This window comes from Pteropus alecto, unplaced genomic scaffold (genome assembly GCF_000325575.1).
Source record: "Pteropus alecto unplaced genomic scaffold, ASM32557v1 scaffold122, whole genome shotgun sequence".
In the NCBI taxonomy this organism is placed as follows: Eukaryota; Metazoa; Chordata; class Mammalia; order Chiroptera; family Pteropodidae; genus Pteropus; species Pteropus alecto.
The window spans coordinates 80781-87085 of record NW_006431917.1 but is presented as its reverse complement, the minus strand read 5'-3'; positions in this window follow the sequence as shown (position 1 = coordinate 87085).

Sequence of the window (6305 nt, the reverse complement as noted above, 5' to 3'; positions counted from 1 at the left end):
TTTGGTAATGGACACTGGGAAGGGGTGTCAGGGGCTGGGAGAATGGAGTGAAGTGTTAAAGAAGAACAAATTCGTAGTTCCTATTTGGGCATGGGCATGGGGAGCACGGCGTAGGGAGTGCAGTTAGCATTAATACGTTGGTGGAGAGGAGAGCCACGAGAGAGAGAGAGCAATTGTGAACTATGTAGATGTCTAACCAATGTACTGTGTACCTGACATTAATTTAAAAAATAATAAAGCAGCTGGGCAGACACCATGCGAATCTTTACTATTTTTGCATCAACGACCCCTAGCCATTGCTAGTTGAGCATATGTGATTTCCCCCTGAAATAAAAAGAATTTGCCTACTTCTTTTTCTGTCAGAAGACATTTCTTCAGGCTACCTGATTTACTTATGAGGATTTAAACAAGAAGCGATGACTACAGAAAGAAGTAACCTTGAAAAAACGTAATCTAATTATCCTTTATCTGTATAGCTTTCCTACACTCATTAGTCATCTGGTATGCAACATATTTAATAATTAGATTTGTGAAGAAATTTTAGAAGCAATATGAAGTGAAGCTATTTAACTACTGCTACTTAGCACAATGAAGATGTTAAATTTAGTCCTGAGAATATATTTAATGAACCCTTGTTAAATAGGGGCTTTTAGTTCCAGCAATTTTCATTCAATTCAAGCATTATCTTTAATCTTTCCAAAATATCGAAGTGGAAAAAAATTTTTTGAAGCAACATAAACTTATAAATTTTTGAAAAGTTCCATTAAATGAGCTATTTAAATTTGCAAGCATTGGTTATAGTAAAAATAAAAATTAAATTTTCATTATGATAGAAGTCTAGCACTATAATTTTTAAGTAATATGCCACTCCTCCACACCTGTGCCCACACTGCTCACCTAAATCTTTTCATCAACTACGTTTCACATTTTTGATTTGTATGTCGCCATACTTCTCACTTCAATATTTCGATCAACTGCTTCTGAGGTCTAAATTGGTTTTTGAAATGGTAAAGTAGAATGTCTTGGCTTGTTTGCCAAACATCCCTTCCTCCCTTATTTTGGACACAGAACTCCATTTTTCCTCCCTTGGGTTACCATACCTCAATATGCCATATGCTCTTAGTGCAACTGTCAGTCACAGTGCTCTGCAGTCCACCCTTGGCCAAGGGTACATGTATGTCTTAACCCAAGCGAATCAGATGCTCCCCCTCAGACACTTGACCCTTGTGCTTTAGGTACATGATCTCAGATGTCTCAGTGGCACTATCCTTCCCAAAAAAGCAGTGTTCTGTGTTTCTGATCAAGATTGCTAATGCTTATCCTTAGCCTCTATTCAACTTTCCTTTGTGAAGCCACCAAATATTCTTTTGAAAAATTCTTTCAAACAAATAACCATTCCAAGTACAGTTGATAATGACCAATTCAGTCCAAATCAGAGAATAGGGGCCTTATTGTCCCATCTACAGAGTTTGCATTTTCGCTCCTAAAGTACAAAAGACAGTACAAAATATAAATTTTCCACTTAGTGTCAAAACTTAATCAAGTATTATATTTTGTCATACTTTCTCCTTTTCAAAATAGATGCTTATATTAATGGGGGTGGGGGGGGTGGATATTGTCCGTACTTTTGTTTATACATTGTCTGACTGTCAAAAGATCAGGGTACTCAAATTTAAAGACTCTGAAAGGTAAAACTGCTTTTCTAATATGTCCCAAACTATAACCATTGGTTATGCAAAGAACTTAGAGAAAAACACATGGAATCCTATATACAATGATTAAGAGGAATAAATGAAGCATTTTTCGTATGTGATTGCTATATTTGTCAATGTCAAACATATCATAGCTAGAATAACAATGAAAATAGTCATAATAATTATAGCTTTGTAAACTGGGTGTCGTTCTAATAAGTTAAGTACTTTGCAGATATCATTTTGCTCGAAAATTTCAAACACCCTAAGAGGTGTAGTAAGATTTATCCTGATATATAATGTTGAAGATTCTAAAGCTTAGGGAGGTTAGTAAAGATCAAAGATGTGTCTGGAACCCAGGCCTGTCGGGGAACTTGAACAATTTATTACACTAAATTTTGAGGCACCTGCTTTTTCTCTACTCTTCTATTAAGGTAATTTTTAATTTGAATTGTGCCATTGGTAAGTCATCTGAGTTATAACACTTTTTAGCACATATATTTTATAAATTTCTCTTTCCTTCTTGTCCTTTAATCTCATGTATATCCTATCATTTATGGAATATCATCTAAGAGGAGTCTCTCATTAGTTAAACTGAGATGCTGGACTGGCTAGAGTATCCAAATGCCTTGTGGATTTTAATAAAACATAAACATAGCAGTCTCTATCAGGGAATCTAGACAGAAAGCATATGCTGTAAATCAAAGAGAATAGACTTTGAAAACTGAAAGCGACTACATTAAAATGATTTCTCTTCAATTGTTTGTCTGCAATTATCTTCGAGATGTTACAAGATACCAAGAGGGAGGGAAAAGGGAACAATATTGATTAATTGAACTTATCAAAGTTCCTGGGGAGAAAAAATGAATTAGCTTTGGAAGACGATTAAAACGAATGACAAGAGGACAACGAATGGCGTAGATGATAGAGACTCTGTTCATCCCTCTGGCGATCAAATCAAAGCTGTGACGGAAACAAGGAGCAGCGGCAAGGAAAAATCACCTGGGATCTAGAGGAACAAGCCATACTACTATGGAGAAATCCAAGAAAGCACCCTGCAACGGCGGAAGGTAGGATGGCGTGAGGACGCGGAGCTGCCTGGTCCCGAGTGGCTGAGACGGAGTGGCAGCGGCAGTGGCAGCGGCAGACACCTCTTAAAGGGGCCCCGTCTGCGAGCGGATTTTCCCAGTGATGGACCTGATTGCTCTGGTCACCGGTGTCGATTTGGCTGCGCGCGGCGGGCACCAGGGACTTACAGGGAGACATTGAGAAAGTGAAGGCTTAAGCGAGAATCACCCAGTACAGAGGTGTCGGCGGTATCCACCGTTCCCTGTTGAGCCCTACCAGTTCCCAGTGCACCAGACACAGCGCTGCCATTGCCGTGACGTCATCAAACTGGATCACAGAGGTCGCTCCACCCAGAGGATTCTCTGAAACCCCGCCTCCTCCAACTCACAGCCCCACCCAAGACAGGTGGATGAACGTCCAGAGGGGAGTTCTGGCCGAGCAGGATCCAGGTAACATCAATTCAGACTCCTGGGCTCCTGGACTGGCTCAGGTGACTGGCCCCTTCAACGCTCCCAGGAGGGCGATTAACTCTCAATTCATCACAGCTGTTGTGCAAGCAGTTGATGTTGGCCAGGCCGCGGACTCTGTGAAATGATTCCCCTCTTTTTTGACATCCTTCTTTCAAACTAGGCTCAGTCCAATTTATAGGACTCTCTAGGGGAAAATATATAAAATTATATAAACACTCATCTGGACATTCATACTCGCAAAGGACCTTTATGCTCACGTGCTGATTTGCACTCACATTTTAGCAGAGACACCAAATGCCCACATCACGAAACATCTGAAAACGTACCTGGAAACTCAAGACATAAACTCAAGACACACAGGCACATAAAAGAGACATTTATGTATTTCCACCTGCTTGGATATCCACATCCCACATTTCGCGCTCGCTCTCTCTCTCTCTCTCTCTCTCTCTCTCTCACACACACACACACACACACACACACAGAGGTACCTATCTTACCCAGCATGGCACTTTTTTGAACTCACTTCCTCTGCCATTTAGGTATGTGGCACACACTGCAGGCAGGGCTAGTGAGGCAGGCCATGGCTGTCCCTGCTTGACCCAGAAAGACACAAAAAGACACCTGAAGTCAGGCCAGCATTTCAGGTAGGCCCATGAAGACACCTAGTTTTTTTACTTCGGGGCCCCTGCTGGCCTGGGCCTTCTGCATTGTCCTCAGCCCTCTGGCGTGCCTTGCTAATAGACAAAAGGGAGTGTGTCTGGCGGCACCGCTGGGGTAAGGACGTGTGGTCTCGCATACTGAGGCTCTAGCAAGGCTGAATGAGACATCACCAAACTCCACATCCCCAGAATCCAATACCTGGCTGCCCCACACTGGCTGGGCAGTAGGAAGGAAGGCAGGCTCCGAGAAGCTAGGCACTGTCTTGGGTCCCACAGCCCTATTGCATGTGGCAAGAGTGTCTAGGGTGAGGATAGAAGATGTGGAAAACCAGCCGGAAGTGGGCTGTGAAATAGGTGGGGTGAAGAACCTAGCATTGGTTGTCAGGGGGATGAAGATGGGAGAATGAGTGAGCGTAGGGATGTAGAATTGCCTGCGACAGTTAAAGAGAGCTGAAGGAAAAGAGAAACAGCCTGCTGGAAAGCTCACGAGAGTTGGAATGGAACGGGGTGGGAAGGTGGAAGCTGAGAGTAGGAGGCAGATGGAATGAAGGAGTCAGGGATAAGAACAGGGCTTTACGTGATAGTTAGACACAGCAAAAGGCTGGGGGAAGGGAGAGTCCGTGGCCTGGCTGACATTACTATACTTTCTGAGTAGTAGATTGGTTCTTTCCACAAATATTTCCTAGCTATATTTTATATGCTGGCACTGTCCACTTATGATTATGAGATACAAAAATGAATTAGAAAATAGTCTTGCTCCCAATGAATTACAGTCAAGTGCACAATGTATAAAGTGATATGTCCTTATCACATGCAAACCTGGTAAGCTAAATGGCTGAAAACTACTCAAAGAGAAGATGGCAACAGTCTAGTTACAACAATAAATCATCTTGATTGTTTAATTTGTACCGATACTGCATTTTCCCAGCCTGCCTATTCAGAATGTCCTACTTTCCTCATTTTACACATAAGAAACTAAGCCCTAGAGAGTTATTTTTCCAAGATCGTATGTTAATAGGAGATAGAACTAATCTCACATCTTTTCCTTCTAAATATTTATCTCTGGTATTTCTTCTACGGAATTCAAGCCAAACATTATTGCCCATTTACTAGGCATGATACTACTGTGAAAGGAAAAGTGATGAGGTATAAATTTTGTGTATAATTAAGACATATATATTATAATATGCCAAGGTAAATGCAATAGTAAAAAAGTATGTAAAATATGCTGCTGAAAACATGTAAGTGGAAGCAGCACTCCCTAGAGGAGTCAGGACGGCTTTCAGAAATGTAGCCATTTAATCCGAGGTTTAATTTCTTTATTCAGTATTTCACATATATTCAGTGTATGTGTATGGGGGGGTATGTGTGTGCATGTACACATGTGTGAGCACCATAGCATAGTTCAGGCCTGGACATCAATTGGCCAACAGACAAGGAGCATTTTAAGGTAGAAGAATCCATTTGTGTAAAGGATGAGAATCATGAAAGAACATAGATTATTCAGAAAAAACTAGATAATATGGTTTGGGGAAACAATCACTACAGGGCAAGAAGTTGGAATGGTAAACTGGGATCACATTAAGAATACTTAATGGACTTGTCTTAACAACCAATTTCTGGCAGGAGTAAGCTATCAGTCATTTTGAAACTATTTCTGCTGTAAGAAAAAAAATGAGACAAGAGAGCCTGAAATTGGGAATCATTGGCTTGGTAGATAGTCACCGAACTGAGAATTATAGCAGTGGTAGGATGCAGAAGGCTTGCTAATGGACTGGAAATAGGAAACGAGGGGTGAGATAAAACAGTTGTAGAGGTTACTGAGATTTCAACCTACTTCAGTTCATAGATGGTGATGCCCTTACTAGGAAAAGGGAATACAAGAAGAGGAGCAAGTACAGTAGCCAGAAGAGAGATGAGAGAGTGGGAGCTGAGGGAAAACAAAAACAAAAACAAAAACAACCCAATTTGGTTTGTATTGATCTAATGTAATGTAACTGAGTAGAACAAGAGAGTTAAAAATTGTGAGCGTGTCATTTCATCTGCTTTGAATGCTGAGGAATTAAGATTTATAACTACAGAATTATTTCAATTTTAAAATTTTTAAACATTTTAATAATAAGTGAGCTTCTAGTAAAATCCTGTAATATTTTTAATCAACATTAAAAACCAATTTTCCCTTCAACTAAAGGATTCAAATTTTACAAATGTTTTGTTACTATTTCTATTGAAGAGAGCACAATTTATATCTTTTCCACGTGAATGAAAGTTCGAACAAATAATTTCAGAATTCATTTTAAAGCATCATTGAAAAATACATGATGAGTCATTATATCAGCAATAATGAAGAAAAGAACAAAACAAACATTTTATGAGGTAATAGTATTTATTTTCCAAAATATTTTACAAGTAAA